The sequence below is a fragment of the Chrysemys picta genome, chromosome 1, assembly GCF_011386835.1.
Source record: "Chrysemys picta bellii isolate R12L10 chromosome 1, ASM1138683v2, whole genome shotgun sequence".
Taxonomy (NCBI): Eukaryota; Metazoa; Chordata; order Testudines; family Emydidae; genus Chrysemys; species Chrysemys picta.
The window spans coordinates 126,699,691-126,717,914 of NC_088791.1; positions in this window are offsets into that span (position 1 = coordinate 126,699,691).

Here is an 18,224-nt window from a genome sequence, read left to right on the forward strand (position 1 = left end):
TGGAGATAATCCACTTGATAGTTATTTTTGGGCTAGTAGGAAATAGCCAGAACAAATGCTGTTTTCTAGATGGTTATACTAACACACTAAGAGGTTAAATAAATTGTCCAAGGTCACATAGCAAAGCAGAGGCATAAACAAGAGAACCTCTAATAAATTTCTAACCTTGGGTCAACAGGGAGTCTGTTTCCCTGCTGATGTAACAGCACTCAGGTAGCCTGACTACTCTGACCACTAGGCAGCACTGCATACTGTGCCATAATTATAGTCTTCTGCACAGTGTAGTTCAGGATACACTAATACAACATAAAAGATGAATTTCCAATTAAAATACTTTCAAGGAATTCTTTAGAGAGTAGGGTGACCAGATGTCCCGATTTTATAGGAACAGTCCCAATTTTTGGGTCTTTTTCTTATATAGCCTCCTATTACCCCCAACCATCTGTCCTGATTTTTCACACTTGCTGTCTGGTTACCCTAAGAATCTTCCAGGCTACAATACCCAAAAATACAAGTTTAGGAAAGAGAATAAGGAAAAGTTGAAAATCCTATTGAGTGACCTGGCAGACTTCTTAGTGAATGAGCATCTTATAAATGGACTTTTTCTTAAGCACTCTGGGAGCCTTCATCACAGTGAATGGGAGTTCACAGGTAAAGCTATTTTAAACAACTAAGCTTCTAGAAGAATAAAATGTGTAGAGTAAAAATTGGAGAAAAGAATGTTTGTCTGTTTTACTAAAAATGTATCAAAATCAAGATCTTTTCCTTTTCTGCATGGTTTTTGTGTGTGTTGGACTTCTTATTTTTTTACAGCAATGGAAACTACACCTGAAATGTCTTGCCCTCAGTAAGAGGCCACCTATTGAAGCCTAATACTTTTAACTGGCCTGGTGTGTTAGCTGATGAAAACATGTGGGCAGTGACCTTTTCAATTTAAATAGAATGTGCCTTGCAATGACATGACTCCTTCAATTCCTCTTTATTTCCCCTATGCCTCCATCAAGACAAAGCAAATCTTTAGGTCAGCTCTTAGACTGAAGAGGGAGTTGGAGGCAATTCTCTGTCTCTTGTTACTGTTAAACCAGCACTGCTAAGGATAATTTTTATCAGGCTCAAAAATATTTCTGAAGAGTACGTTTTTTGCCTTAGGAATGCACAACATTGCACCAAATAATGGCATGCATTTTCCAGAGGTGGGCCTCAACTACAAAGACTAAATCAGTATCTGAGATTTTGATTTATCTCATTATAGACACAGCCCTGCTGCAAACTTTGGATCAAGATCCAAGTTTATCCAGAATATGTTTGGATCTAGTGTTTTAGTTGGTCTAATCCCTAGCATTTCTCAAACAAATTCCTGGGGAAGATTCCCTGGCCCTCCTTTTAAGGGTTTATCCCAACTAACACCTTCTGATTACTCAATTCAAACACTTTATAGGCCAGATTCTCTGCTGTGCTGAGATCTGTTAAGAGCTGGTTACAGCTCCTTGATTCTTGGTCTTGTACATGCAAGTCCAGGGCCGGCTCCGGCTTTTTTGCTGCCCCAAGCAGCAGCAAAAAAAAAAAAAAAAAAAGATAAAGCCCCAATCAGCGGCACTTCAGCAGCAGCTCAGCCGCGCCGCTTACTTCTTTGGCGGCAATTCGGCTGCAGGTCCTTTGCTCCGAGAGGGACTGAAGGACACGCCGCCGAATTGCCGCTGAAGACCCGGACATGCCGCCCCTTTCCATTGGTTGCCCCAAGCACCTGCTTCCTTCACTGGTGCCTGGAGCCAGCCCTGTGCAAGTCATAGGCATGATTTATCTTACACCAGCTGGCAATGGTTCTCAGTGGACCATTTGTCAACTAAGAATTCATGCAATGAAGCAGCACCCCAGCCAGACCCTCTCCTGCTTATTACACACTGGGAGATTTGTGCCAGCTGAGAGTTCCCATCTGCCAGAGTAATATCAGATGGCTAGATGTAACCACTGTCCCACTACTTTGGGCAACCTAGGTAGCCCAAAGGGGCCAGATTGGATTTGGGAATCTGGCCTCCTATTCCTGCAATAAATTAAGGGGAGGAATTTTGAGGCCGTTCTAATGCAGAACACTGAAAATTCACAATAATTTTATTCTGTTTCATGGAATGCAAATGTCAGTGTTCTCCAATGTTAATGCTAAAATTGAGCTAACAAAAACCAAAGGAAAAGCACTAGTGTTTGCTATAGTTTACTCTCCCGCATTGAAAGGTAATGAGGCTCCTTCCTAAACTAAAAGGTTGAGCTCTGGTGTAAGTCCAACATGGATAATATTGACGTCAATTTTTATTGCGTCTCTAGGAATCTCAGGCCAGCCCTGAAAACTGCTACATGGATGCATGGTCCAATGAAGTGAAAGAGATCACTCACTTAAGTAAGAGTCTGCAGAGCCTCAGATGCAGGAGCGCCGCCAGCTTTTCTGCCACCCTAGGCGGCGGAATGTCCCGCCCCCGAAATGCCCCCCACAGAGGCGATGGAAGGTCCCGCCACTGAAATACTGCCGCGGTCGCCGCCCCCCAAATTGTAGCACCCTAGGCAACCGCCTAGGTCGTCTAATGGGTTGCACCGGCCCTGCTCTGATGTATTTACATATTTTCTCAAAAACGCATTATTGAACCTAATCTGTTCCATATTTTAAGATTAAAGTATAGATTCATGGGACTATATAAAAGCTGTAATCAAATTGAATAAGCTTTTTAGGTTCTCCCTTCTACAAGTTGTGTATAAACAAACACATTCTTTCATTCCTAAAATAATACTGTCAAGATTGGTAGTTTCAACAGTTAACCTACTCTTTTTGGTTCTGTTTGACCAGAGCAATTGTCTTGTAAATGTAACAAGTAAATAAATACACCACTCTTTTAATAGTTACAACCTTAGGCCCAGCTACTCCAATCACATGTCACTTCAATGGGCCCCACTGTGGGCACAGGGACTACCTGCTTATAGCTCATTGAGGGAGCAGGGTTTTATAAAAGAAGGCCCCAATCCTGTGAACACTTATCCACTTGAATAGTCCTATTGCTTCTGAAATGCTTAAGTGTTGCAGGATCAAGACATATATTTAGTGCTATTACATGATTGAGAATTATAATTGTACATTAGTCTATAATTTTTCACACTTCAGTTCATGAATGTGTTCTAGTAACAGTGTCTTATGACCCTCATGTATTGTAACCACACAGAAGCTACATAAAAATTATGATGTGTGCAATTTACAGCAATAGTAACTTAGAAAAGGATACCTCTATATTTAGCTACTACGGATGCTCTTAACCAGTTAATCAGCAGTAATATTTATTGATCGACAAGATTTTAGAGGTGACTAGTAATTTTGGGTGTCTCAGTTTTCGGGGCCCCAACCTGAGATACCTTGAACAGGCCTGATTTTTAGAAAGTGCTGAGCTTCCACCCTTTGGAAATCAGGCCTCTTCAGTGTGTCTCATGTTCAGGTCCCAAAAACAGACACTGAAAATGACTTTCTGGCAAGGGGAAAGATGTTCTGCCAGCTTTTGTACTTCAGCCCCAGTTTATATTTCGAGGGCTAAATTCTCCCCGACATACTGTACATACTTGTGAAGCCTGATTGACTTCAATATATATTTAATATTTATTTAAATAAAGATACAATCTTATCCTATACAATCTTACCTTATTAAGCATCTTGAACCCAGCCTAATGTTTCAGAGAACACGTGAGAACCCTCCCCCTTCCCACTCCTGAGAATAGTAGCATTAGTGTGGATTATTTGTATTGTAGTAATGCTTAAGGGTCCAGTCCCATTGTGCTAGGAACTGTACAGACATCAAAATTCAGGGCAACTGCACCTGCATTCCCGTCCATGGTCAGTGAGGGCAACTACTCTCAGCTCTGGACTCTCTAGCTGTCACTTTTCTTGGGCAGACACAAGCATCTCTTCCCACTTCTGACCAAAGAATTTCCAGGCTGCACAGTTCCTTGCCTACAGTGTGAATTCCCTAGCACAGTCAAGCTGCCTCAGTAGGCCTGTTTTGCTTTTCTCCTCAGAGGCTATAAAGTGTGATTAGCTAGTTAAGTTACCATACATCTCTTTCTAAGCAAGTATACCTATTCTTAAGGTGAAAGCATTACAGAGAAAACATATTTAAAACAACCTACATACATGTTAATAAGCTTATCAGAGATTTCCACCCCCCCAAAATCTAACAAGGGCTCTGGTTGGTTAATAGTCCTTCAAACACCACCAATGGTTTTTCCAGTGGTCACAAGTTGTTAATAGCTGTTAACTCAGAACAAGCATGCCCATGAATCTGAGTCACTCCTTTATGCAGTTTGGGCTCTGATCTGATCCTCATATAACAGGTGGTCAGCAGACAATGGTCTCTCTTGGGGCACACCCTGTTAGTGTATATATGCACTGCCTATTTACTGCCTAGGTGCAGAATAAGGGAATATCCTCTTTCCCTTCTCCTTATAGCCCCAAAGTTCATTATCTATACTCAGAGACAGTATAATCCCCTGTTGCTTGTTTTTCCTGTGTGCTCTTCCCTGTTGATTTCATATCTCTGATGTATGTAAATGTGCATCCGTTGTGTTGGCTTACGATACTTAATTTACATGCTGACAGACAGGTGAATAAACATCTGTTGTCTGACAGGAAACCTGTTTCTCCCCCTCTGCTGTGGTGCAGAATCCAATAACATATTTTCAGTATACATACATAACTCCTTACCTAGTATTTGTACATGCATTTAACAATTTCAGAGTAGCAGCCGTGTTAGTCTGTATCCGCAAAAAGAAGAACAGGAGGACTTGTGGCACCTTAGAGACTAACAAATTTATTAGAGCATAAGCTTTCGTGGACTACAGCCCACTTCTTCGGATGCATATAGAATGGAACATATATTGAGGAGATATATATACACACAGACAGAGAGCATAAACAGGTGGGAGTTGTCTTACCACCTCTGAGAGGCCAATTAATTAAGAGAAAACAAACTTTTGAAGTGATAATCAAGCTAGCTCAGTACAGACAGTTAGATAACAAGTGTGAGAATACTTACAAGGGGAGATAGATTCAATGTTTGTAATGGCTCAGCCATTCCCAGTCTTTATTCAAACCGGAGTTGATTGTGTCTATATTACAACAGAAAAACTTCAAAAACAGACTCCAACGAGAAACTGCTGAGCTAGAATTGATATGCAAACTAGACACAATCAACTCCGGTTTGAATAAAGACTGGGAATGGCTGAGCCATTACAAACATTGAATCTATCTCCCCTTGTAAGTATTCTCACACTTGTTATCTAACTGTCTGTACTGAGCTAGCTTGATTATCACTTCAAAAGTTTGTTTTCTCTTAATTAATTGGCCTCTCAGAGGTGGTAAGACAACTCCCACCTGTTTATGCTCTCTGTCTGTGTGTATATATATCTCCTCAATATATGTTCCATTCTATATGCATCCGAAGAAGTGGGCTGTAGTCCACGAAAGCTTATGCTCTAATAAATTTGTTAGTCTCTAAGGTGCCACAAGTCCTCCTGTTCTTCTTTTTGCATTTAACAATGACCATTGTGACCCTGGCTTTCATTTAATACCTCACATGTCATTCTTTGATGAACCAGAATGTACATACCAGAATCAGGATATTCTTGTAACCCCCTTGCTTGCCACTTGTCATTGAGGGGTTCTGGGTCACACTCCTCACCCCTCTCCCCGTCCTCAAAAGCAAGCCATGCTCAAAACAGCACGTGCACCAGATACTTAAAGCTATAAAGGTTTTATTTCCCTGAATTAGCAAATCTGATAACCATCAGCCAAACATGCCACCCCAGTTCCACCCTTTTCAAGCCGTCTGATGGTCACTCTCCTTCCCAATTGACTGCACAGACACTCTCAAGCCTCCCTCCTGTTCAAGATGTCAGCATCACAGAGATTTAAAAAAAAAAGTATGGCAAAAAATTACTGTATCAGCAGATAGAAATGGAAAAGGCAATAGACAGTGTACCTTGGGTCACAATTGTAGCAGTGCATGGAGTTTTTAGGAACAATTAAATTTTATGATGCAAATTGCCAAAAGTCAGGCTACAGAGACATTTCAAAATGCATAGAAAAAAATGTCTTGCAATGATTCCCTCAGCATAGTTAATTGCCAATATAGCTAGTGTTTCCTGTCCACCACTGTACCAGCTGTGGCAACACCATCATGGTAAAGAGCAGTCGTGCATATCTTCCTGGTTTGCTTTTTTTTTTGAACAAGACCATTCTGTGTCTCCTGGAGACACGCCAGACAGTAGCATGCTCCAATATAAGGCCAGCCTGCAGGGATGCACATGAAGTTATTAACCTGCCTCCTGTCCTCCCAACTCACACATCCCCCTTAGGCCTTATATAGGACCAGGTACCAATGCTGGGTGGAAGAAAGATGGAAAATGTCTTATCTTGAACCCCGGAGTGGGAAAAGAGATGGGAATGGCATTCCATAATTTTGGGAAAAGCAACATTTGATCATTGTTGGCATGGAGACAAGACAATAAATATTTGTGCTTTTTTGGATTTCCTTTAGCACCTGCAACACCACAGCCCACATGTACCAGAAATGAGAGAATATGAGAACGAAGATCTTCAGGAAACTAGTGACTGCATCCCAACAGAAGGCCACTAAGGCAGAAGGGTGGAGAAATTCCATAGGCTCGAAACAGAGCCCAGGTTCCTGGACTGGGACATATATGCTGCACACAATGTGCCGGAACACATTTTGTTACAAAGGTCAAGCATAGCACCCCAAACTAACCCTGTCTTGCAAACTATGGAGAACATACCGTATTAGCACCTCACTCTGAACCAACCAAATTTCATATCCTTTCACACCAGTCAACTGTAGGAGCTGGATTTTATAATGTACTGTGAGAATTAATGTATGATTTGATTTCATCTTGTCAGCCACCCTTTTTGAATAGCAGAAAGGAATGACAGACCAGAACAATCCTTATGACTAATTATGGTCATCCTTTTGTTTTAGAATAAGTTATAAAGCTACTATGGTTTCCTATATGTATTGCAAATTAGGAAGTAAGAGACAGGATTCTCTATTGTGTCTATGTTAAGTAGATTAGAGGAACATTGAAGGCCTGGGTCTCAATGTAAATTGTCTTGGTTATTGATTGCAAAACTTAGCAAGGTTTAATTTGCAATGCCTTGTTGCTCAATATAAAATACTACTGTTAATACAATCTGTTTGTGTGAATGAGGAATGTATGCATCAGAAAAAGATAAGGTGTGAAGGCCATTGTTATAGCCAGAGTCAAGGAAGAAGGAGTGAAGAAACTTAAAGGACATCAAAGAATCATCAACACGCATCCATAATGAAGGGCAGATTGACGACCCTGAGGTAAAGGCTGGCACCCCTAAAGACAATTGATTAAATCGGAACAAAGGACAGGATGACCCTCTCGGAGGTAGAAGAACAGGAGGACTTGTGGCACCTTAGAGACTAACAAATTTATTAGAGCATAAGCTTTCGTGGACTACAGCCCACTTCTTCACTCTGAAACCTCTCGGAGGTGTATTGGAATGTTTACACCAATTAAGAAGTAACCGGTCACAAAGTGACACAGCAAAATCCATAGGCTTCATCAGAGAAGAAAACCTATAAGAACAGGGTGCTTTGCCATAGGACTTTGGGTTCGTCTTGCCACACTCCAGGAGCATCGGATCGCGACCGATAGAACCCTGCTCCCCTCTGCGACCAATCTGGCTGGCCACTAGATTGATCCAGACTCTGGACTGGTAACTATAAACATCACTGCAGGAGTGTGTGTGTGTGTGTGTGTGTGTGTGTGTGTGTGTGTGTGTGTGTGTGTGTGTGTGTGTGTGTGTGTGTGTGTGTGTGTGTGTGTGTGTAAAAAGCATATGCTAACTGTGGTATTCTCAATAAACGCTGTGTGTATTTACCTTCCTCTATAAAGATCCCGTGTGCTTTGTATGAGCATAACACAACCCCCCGGTCATGGAAAAGGAGAACAGTTTTAAATACCCTACCTACAGAGTAAAATGAGCACTCAACATGTTGAGTATGCCCAAGATAAAAGTTGTAAAAAAAAAAATTGGGGTGATGTCCTGGTCGGGGTCTGTTATAGACCACCAGTCAGGAAGAGGAGGTGGATGAGGCATTTCTAGAACAAAACAGAAATATCCAAAATACAAGATCTGGTAGTAATAGGGGACTTAATTACCCAGACATCTGTTCAGAAATTAATATGACAAACAACAAAATTTCCAATTGGAATGTATTGGGAACATCTTTTTTGTTCCAGAAAGTGGAGGAAGTAATCAGGGGAAAGCCATTTCAGAGTCAATTCTGACCAATAGGGAGGAATTGGTAGTGAATCTGAAAGTGCAAGACAGTTTGGGTGAAAGCGGTCATGAAATGATAGTCTGTGATTCTAAGAAAAACTTTGAGTTGGCACCAGGTTTGTAGCAGGGAATGGTTAGTGGTTTGGTGTTTTTGTTGTGTGGCGTGTAGTTGCTGGTGAGTATTTGCTTCACATTGGGGGGCTGTCTGTAAGCAAGGACTGGCCTGTCTCCCAAGGTCTGTGAGAGTGAGGGACAGCCCCCCAATCTGAAGCAAATACTCACCAGCAACTACACACCACACAACAAAAACACCAAACCAGTAACCAAACCCTGCTACAAACCCCGGTGCCAACTCTGTCCACATATCTATCCAAGGAACACCATCATAGGACCTAACCACATCAGCCACACCATCTGGGGCTCGTTCACCTGCACATCTACCAATGTGATATATGCCATCATGTGCCAGCAATTCCCCTCTGCCATGTACATTGGCCAAACCTGACGGTCTCTATGCAAAAGAATAAAAGGGACACAAATCTGACATCAGGAATCATAACATTTAAAAACCAGTAGGAGAACACTTCAGTCTCTCTGGTCACTCAATAACAGACCTCAAAGTGGCAATTCTTCAACAAAAAACTTCAAAAACAGACTCCAATGTGAAGCTGCAGAACTGGAATTAATTTGCAAACTAGATACCATCAGATTAGGCCTGAATAAAGACTGGGAGTGGATCGGTCATTACAAAACCTAAACTGAATTTCCCCAATACTAATTTCTCCCTACTGTTACTCACACCTTCTTTTCAACTGTCTGTAATGGGCCACTCTCTTACCACTTCAAGTTATTTCTCCTCCCTTTGGTATCCTGCTGTTAATTGTTTTATCTCGTTACACTGACTTAACACTTGGTAAAGCAACCGACATCCTTTCATGTATTTATACCTGCTCCTGTATCTTTTACTTCATACATCTGATGAAGTGGGTTCTAGCCCACGAAAGCTTATGCTCAAATACATTTGTTAGTCTCTAAGGAGCCACAAGGACTCCTTGTTTTTTTTTTTTTTTTTTGCTGATACAGACTAACATAGCTACCACTGAAACCTGTGATTCTAAGGAAAGCAAGGAATGAGAGCAGCAGAATAAGGACAATGGACTTTTTAAAAAGGAGACTTTGACAAGTTCAGACCTGGTAGGCACGGGAAGGTCCCATGGGAAGAAAATCTAACGGAAAAAGGAGTTCAGGAAAGCTGGCAGTTTCTTAAGGAGACAATATTAAAGGGATAACTGCAAACTATCTCAATGAAAAGGAAAGGTAGGAAGAATACTAAGAGGCCAATATGGCTTTATCAGGAGTTCTTTAAAGACCTGATAATAAAAAAGGAATCCTACCAAAGTGGAAACATGGACAAATTGCTAAGGAGGATACAAAAGAACAACAAGAATATAGGGACAAAATCAGAAAGGCTAAGGCACAAAATGAGTTATACCTAGCAAAGGACATAAAAGGCAGTAAGATGAGATTCTTTAAATATGTTAGATCAAAAGAAAGACAAAACAAAATATAGATCCTCTCTACTTAGCAGAGAAGGAGAAATAATAACTGATACATTATGAAAACGTTTTTTTTTTTTTGCCTATTTTGTCTCATTCTTCACTAACAAGAGTAATGGTGACCAAAATACAATTAATATTATCAAGGAGAGGGGAAGGAATGCAAGCCAAACTAGGGAAAGATCAGGTTAAAGAATATTTAGATAAGTGGATGTATTCAAGTCAGCAGCACCTGATGAAATTAATCCTAGTGTATTTAAGGAACTAACTGAAGCAATTTCAGAACTGTTAGCAATTATCTTCAAGAACTTTGGAGGACAGGTGAAATTCCAGAAGAAGAGAAAGGCAAACATAGTTCCTATCTTTAAACAGGGGAACAAAGAAGACCTTGAAATTACCTGGAAAGATATTGGAACAACTTATAAAAACAATCTGTATGCACTTAGAGAATAATAAGGAATACCCATCATGGAGTTGTCAAGAATAAATCATTCTAACCCAACTTGATTTCCTTCTTTGACATGCTTACTGTCCTGGTGGATACAGGAGAAGCAGTAGATATGATATATCTTGAGTTCAGTAATGATTTTGACCCAGTCCCACATGACATTCTCATAAGCAAATGAGGGACATGTGGTCTAGATTAAATTACTATAGGGTGGGTGCACATCTGTTAAAAGAGTAGTTTTCAATGCAGGCTTTATCTAATGGGGACCCACAGAGGTCACCTATGGGTCCAGTACTATTCAATATTTTCATTAATGTCTTGGATTATAGGGTAGAAAGCATAATGGAATACATCTCTGTATTCACACCCTACACACTATTACAGTAGTCTTTGTACAAGGCATGCCATGTAAGGTATCATCTAAAAACTCAATTTGTTGGTCAGTATTGTCCTGATAAAATATGTGTGGCAGGATTTGTATGTGAAGTTATAAGATTCCCCTGTATAATGTTAACAAATGTTTTGAACCCGAAAGCCCTGCCCAGGCAGAAGTCTACAAATAAGTCTGTCCTAAACAAAGGAATGTGTGCTTGCCTTAATTTGCATTTAAGCAGTAAACAGAGTCATCAAGCAGGAAGGGAAAACAAAGGAAATTCAAACAGGTGAAAAAAACAGTAAGGAATATCCTTCCACATATACTGTCTCCTGGTTCTCAGCAAGAAATGTTTTTCAAGAGGGGGACTGAAAATATAAAAAGGAGGGGCAAACACCCCAAAGGACCCCTCTCTCTCTTACTCAGGGGGAATTCTGCATCACTGCACGTGCACAGAATTCATGTCCCCCACAGATTTCTTTGCTTCCCTGCAGACAAATGACTTCTGAAGGGGAAACAAAGGGAAGCCGCAAGAGCAGTCACGTGCCCCTCCCCAGTAGCGCAGGCAGGTTGGTTCTGGCACCCGGAGCATCTGGTAGAGATATAAATCACCGCTGTGAGAGGTAGGAGCTGGGCAGTCATGCATCAGAGAGAGAGAGAGAGAGAGAGAGAGAGACCCTTTCCTTCTCGCTCGCTATTGCAGCACACTCGCCGTGGAGGGGCAGGGCTTCGGCGTATTTCTGAGGGGGTAGGCCTGGGGACGGCTCTGTCCCCTCAGGCAGAGCAAAATGTAGCAGCCTGGCTTCTTAATGAATTGTACCCATTGTCTTTGTGAATTCCCTCAGGAATATAAAACAGGTGCAAAAGTTTTAAGGATCCTTTACATTGCCAGAGTGGTGTAAAGGAAAGTATGGCCTTGTAAGTGCTTATGGTGCTTTAGTGACTAGAACTGGTCTAAAATTTTTGGACTGAAAACATTTCCTATAAAAATGTGCTCCATCAACTGTTTGCTACTGACCTTTCTGGAGATGGTCAGAAGCCATTATAAATTGTAAGTTTCATTCCCCACCCCTCACTTTCTCTTCAGTTGCTGCATATATTTGTTGACTAATAACTAGAAATAAAGGGTCAAACCTAGCTACATTACTATTAGGCAAGGGGGCTTGGGGATTTCCTCCAATGCTCCCCATCCCATTCTTCATCCATTGTATTGTAGCTTAAATAAATTACCAAAATAATTGAAACCAGAGTTATTTTGACAAATAAAATATGCAGACTTTTGTAGAATTTTAAAATATTGTGTGCAGAATTTTTAAAGTTTTGGTGCAGAATTTTTAATGTTTTGGTGCAGAATTCCCTCAGGAGTACTCTCTCCCTGCCCATTGCATTCTCTGCACCTGAGAAGACAAAGGAAATAGCTGTAGGACTCAGGCTGATGGTGGTCCTGACCTGAAGAGTTTGGTCAGTAATCTTGCTGGTAGTATGTGATGAGACATTTTGCTTGAATCTAATACAGTTTGTTAGGTTAGGCACATGAAAGCATTTTCTCTTTATTTTTCTTGTAACCATTTCTGACTTTCATGCCTCATTACTTGTACTCACTTAAAATCTCTTTGTAGTTAATTAACTTGTTTTATCTAATCCATTGTGTTTAAGTTGAAGGGTCTGGTTAACTGTATTGAAGATAACAGGCTAGTTCAGAGGTTCTCAAACTGTGGTCCGCGGACCACATGCAGGTGGTCCGCAGATAGTTCCCTGTAAGTGGAGCTGCGCATGAATAGGGGGTAGATGGGGTGAGATGGGGGAAATAGGAGGTGGGGGGGAAGTAGGGTGAGAAGACGGGGTGGGGGGAATTTAGGACCTTCAGAGGTGCGGGGACTGCGGCTGCCAGGGAAAGACGGCCCTCCTTCCCAGCCTCAGCGGGGGAGAGACACACACCCCTTCCCAGCCCGGTGGCTGCCATGGTGGGGGAGAGACTCCCCCTCCTTCCCAGCCACAGCTACAGTGCGGGAGACACGCCCCCCTCCTTCCCGGCCCAGTGGCTGCCACAGCGGGGAAGAGACACGCCCCTCCTTCCCAGCCCCAGCTACGGCGCAGGATAGACACACACCTCTTCCCAGCCTGGTGGCTGCCGCAGTGGAGGAGAGACACACACCTTCACAGCCCGGTGGAGAGATTTTGTCGTCTATGGTAGGAGTAGGTTATTTAATTGGGCCTTTGGTGTTATTTTGTTTTATTTTCATATTTAATCCAGAAGCGAAATGTGTGTTTCCTTAAATTGGTACCCTATTACACTACATACATAGTTTTAATTGGTTTCATTTTTCAGCTGTGTATGCGTGGTTTGCATTGGATGCAATTCAGCTAACCTACCTATTGTATTGATTGGGCATCATTGTAACGTGGAAAGAGTTGTCAGATGTCACCGGTGTGGTATTCTGCTCTGTTCAATGTTAATAACAGTCGGCTGCGTGTGTGTGTTCCCTCTGTGTGCTGCCCCGGCTCTGCGCAGATAGCTGACACAGCAGACCCCGAGAGAACCCCCAATGACCACAGACTCTGATAAGGTACGAAGGCACCGGGCCAGGTTTATTGCCAAACAAAACACAGTCTCTAGCTCCCCGGATCAGATGTCTACAGTTCTGCTAGTACAGATATGCTCCCTGACAATGGACACAGCTCAGTCAGTGGCGGGACTCTCCACTGCCCCCTAGGCTGGACAAAGACACCCACTCAGGGATGCATTCTTATACACAGATATAAACAAGTCACACATCACTCTTGATGCATTGAGGTACAACCCCTCTGCGTGTTGGGGTGCTGCCTCTCTCCTGGGACATGTTGGTTTGAACAAACAAGTCTATCCATCATATTATCCTTCTGAGCCTCTTTTAGGATTGGTAAACCTGTTCCTCATTTTCTCCATGGAATGTGTTCGTACCAGACTATTCTGGTGCATCCTGGCACATATTTATCCTATTAGTACTTGATACCCTTTGGGTATGTGTATACGTGCAATTATCAGCCCTCTTCTTGCCAACTTCTGTGAGCCGAGCCTGCCTGGCTCATAGCTTAACTTTGCATTATGTCAGCAAAGTCTTGACCATTACTTTAGTTCAGGCCTCAGGCCTCATACCGGGCCTCTGATACAAGGGCCTATGTTTCAGGGCCCCATCTTACCACAGAAAGTACTGACTGTACCAGAATCTAGTGCTTTTTCAAAAAAATGTAACAGTTGTCAGTCCAGTAAGTAGGATAGTAGTTAACCCCCAGACATGGCTTTGTGGTTGAAAACTGGATTTTGGAAAAAGAAAACAACAAATAATCAAACTAGTGACGGTGAGATCAGTGAAAAGTTCAAAATTGAACATGAGAGTACAGCAAGCAAACATACATCTGCAAAGGAAATTTTGAGTGCAGACTCGTGTTTACCGGGAACCAGTACGAGTACAGGTAATGAAAATACCCTGAAATGCCGAAAACTGGTAAGACAATACCACTCAAGCTATATTAATGTAGGCTTCACATTGACTGGTGAACAAGATGAACCAAGGTCGCAATGTGTGTTATGCTACGCAGTGCTGGCTAACAAAAGTTTGAAGCCTGCAAATCTCCGGCATCATTTGGAGACAAATCATGCTGCTTTCAAAGATAAACCTCCTGAATTTTTTCAGCACAAACTGAATGAGTTGAAACAAGGGAAAGTAACTATGTTTGCTCATGCAACAGTAAATTTAAAGGCCCCGGAAGTTTCATTTCACACAAGCCTTCGAATTGCCAAAGCGGGGAAGCCTCACACTATTGGGGAAGAAATTATTCTGCCTGCAGCTAAAGAACGTACATTTATAATGTGTGGAAAGAAGACGGCAAAGCAGTTAGATTGTGTGCCTCTTCCAAGTGACACTGTGTTACGCAGAATTCAAGATATGGCAACTAATGATAAAGACATTCTCGTGAAACATGTGAACAACAGTAGGTATTTTGCATTGCAATTGGATGAGATGATTGATATCACTGACATTGCAAATCTTTTTGCATACATCAGGTACGAGTGGGAAGGGAAAGTACTGGAAGATATTTTGTTTTGTCGTTCAGTGACAAGAAGAAGAACAACTGCCGAACAACTTTTCCAGTTACTAGATGAGTTTGTGAAGGAATACGGTATTGATTGGCAATGTTGTGTTGAAGTATGTACTGATGGTGCACGAGCAATGGCGGGAAGACACAGTGGGGTAATGGCTCATATCTGCGAAGTGGCACATAATGCCACATGAGTGCACTATAGCATTCATCGAGAGGCACTAGCTGTCAAGAAAATGCCAGTGGAAATGAAGGGTGTTTTGGACTCTGCTGTGACCTATGAATTCTCGAATTTTTAGCATACTGTGCAGTGAAATGGGTAGTGCTCCTGTACAACTTCCTCTTCATACCTGACCTAAGGCTAAAGCTGACAAACATTACACACAACTTCCCTGAACTTTGCTCACAAACATAGGCACATCCATCACATTAGAAAGTGAAGACTCTGGATATTAAAATATGAGTTATGTGCTTTTATTTGTAGAACAAAAATATGTTAATTATTATTAAAGTTTTTTTTATATAGCGCTTTTATCTAAAGCGCTTTACAACAGTTAGCTAACGACACAAACAACATTTGGAAAGATCATTAAGTGGTCCGCCAAGACCTTCAGCAATTTTCAAGTGGTCCACGAAAAAAAAATGTTTGAGAACCACTGGGCTAGTGTATATTATTCCCTTAAAGGAATAATGACTTAATATATTTTGAATGTCTAGGAAAGGGCTGGGCAGTAAAAAAAAACATTTCTTGTGGAAAGTTCGGGACTAGGAGTGTGTTGGAGCCACCCTGCAGTATAAACAAGGCTGGTGACAACCAGGATGTGACTGGCAGGCTGCAGTTACACAAACACATCTGGGAGTGACCTGCATGCTGGTGGCTGGTTGTGAGCAGTCCAAATTGGAGGCTATAACAGCAAGGCATTGCAAGGCACCCCAGGTTACAGGGCAGGGATGACACAATCCCCACCCCCAGTGGCCTGGATTGTACCCTGGTATGTCACTGAGTATGCTTATAAAATTTGCAGAAGACACCAAGATGGAAGAGGTTGCAAGCACTTTGGAATACAGGTTTAGAATTCAAAACAACCTTGACAAATTGGAGAATTGGTCTGAATTCAACCAGATGAAATTCAATAGTGCGAAGTATTTCACTTACGAAGGCAAAAATCAAATGCATAACTATAAAATGGGGAATAACTGGCTAGCTGGTAGTACTACTGAAAAAGATCTGGGTGTTATAGGTGGATCATAAATTGCATGAGTCAACAACGTGATATTGCTTTGAAAAGGCTAATATTCTGGGATGTGTTAACAGGAACGTTGTTTTAAGACATGGGAGGTAATTGTCCCACTCTACTTGGCACTGGTGTGTCCAATTCTGGATGACATGCTTTAGAAAAGGTATGGACATATTGGAGAGAGTCTAGAGGAGAGCAACAAAAATTATAAAAGGTTTATAAAATCTGACCTCTGAGGAAAGGTTAAAAAAATTGGGCATGTTTAGTCTTGAGAAAAGAAGACTAAGTGTGTGTGACGCTGTATGGAATGTGGGTGACCATTTATATTATTGATACCAATATTACAAAATTGCAATGAATCTTACAAGATATGCCACGTAAGCTATCAATGGAAAAGTTATGATTTGCCAAATATAATAATTATGTTTATATGTATGTATCATCTTTGTCTTGTGAGTTATAAATATTTGTGATATACTGATATCTCAAACTTGTGCTGTGTTTCTGCGTGACACCCCCAGACAGGTTGGCATAAGTACTATCCAGCCTGCTTAATGGCCTATCAAGGGCAATCACCTGTACAACGAACCCATTGAGAGAAGCCGGAGCCACACCTATGAGTCAGCAGGACATGTAGGGACATGCCTGTGGATAGAGAACTCCAAGTGCTTTTCCATGCCCCGGTGCTGTGAGCTTGCATTGCGGACAAAGAAGGTACAAGCCACATGGCAAAGGATATAAAAAGCAGCTGCATCTTCTCCATTTTATCTTCAATCCTGCTTCTGACCTCTGGAATAACTTCTCTACAAACTGAAGCTTTGAACAAAGGGCTAACAGACCCATCCAAACTTTGGATGTGTTCCAGAGAGACTCAGCAAGCCAGCAAACTCACCAATGCTGCTAAGAACCTGATATATGGACTCTGATTGGGGGTTGCTTTGACCATTTAACAACTCTCTTCTCTTTCTTTTATAATAAAACCTTTAGTTTTAGATACTCAAGGATTGGCTGGCACTGTGGTATTTTGGGGGTAAAATTCAAACTAATATTGATCCAGTAATGTGGCTGGCCCTTTGGGGATCAGAAGAACATTTTGTATAGTGAGTAAAGTTTTAAATAACTCCTCCCCTTACTGGACCTATTTGCTGATTGGGAGCCAGAGAACTGGAATGCAATACATGTTATACATCTATTTTTTAGCTTCTTGATAACCAGCATGGGGGAAGGGAAGCACAGTTTGTGGCTGGTTGGTGAATCTAACTATAATGTTAACCACCAGTTTTGGGAGAATCTGCTCACCTTTCGCAGCCTGCCCTGCCCTTGGCATTTTCAGATTAGGCACCTCAGGTCACAGGGGAGACTTGATAATAGTCTTCAAATATGTCAAGGGCTGTGTTAAAGAGGACAGTATTCAATTGTTTTCCATGTCCTCTGAAGGTACAAGAAATAATGGGCTTAATCTGTAGCAAAGGAGATTTAGGTTAGATAGTAGGAAAAACTTTCTAACTATAAAGGCAGTTAAGTCCTGAATAGGCTTCTAAGGACATTCCATAACCTCCCATTACTGGAGGATTTCAGAACAAGTTGGACAAACACCTGCCAGAGATGGTCTAGGTTTACTTGGTCCTGTCACAGTGCAGAGGGTGGAATAACTTCTCAAGGTCCTATCCAGCTCTACATTTCTATGATTCTATGCCACAGTTTAACTCGTCTTAAGTTTGAACTATATTCTTTAACTCTATATGTTATTTAGTAACCGTACAAAAATTGGTGCAGCTCAACTGAAAAGTGTCATTGAGGAACATCTCTCGTAGTACAAATTCCAAATAAATAGATAAATAAATTAAATAAATACATAAACACATTTCAGTCATCTCCTTGGTTACAATACATTCATTATTCACAATTATACCATGGCATCAAGTTAAGAGCACAATGCATCTTTGATCCTGTTTCCCTGACCAGTTGGGGCACTTTTAAGAGGTACCCTCTCCAGCTCTCTCAGAAAATCTCTCTACCTCCTCCTTCCACCCACCAGTGAGGTTCCCTCCCTTGCTTTCACAGATGTTATGAAAAACAGAGCAAGCACATATCACAGAAGGCATATATTACTTAGCAGTCTCCAGTCTTGTCATGAGGCACCTCCAACTTTCTTTCAGTATTCCAATGTACACTC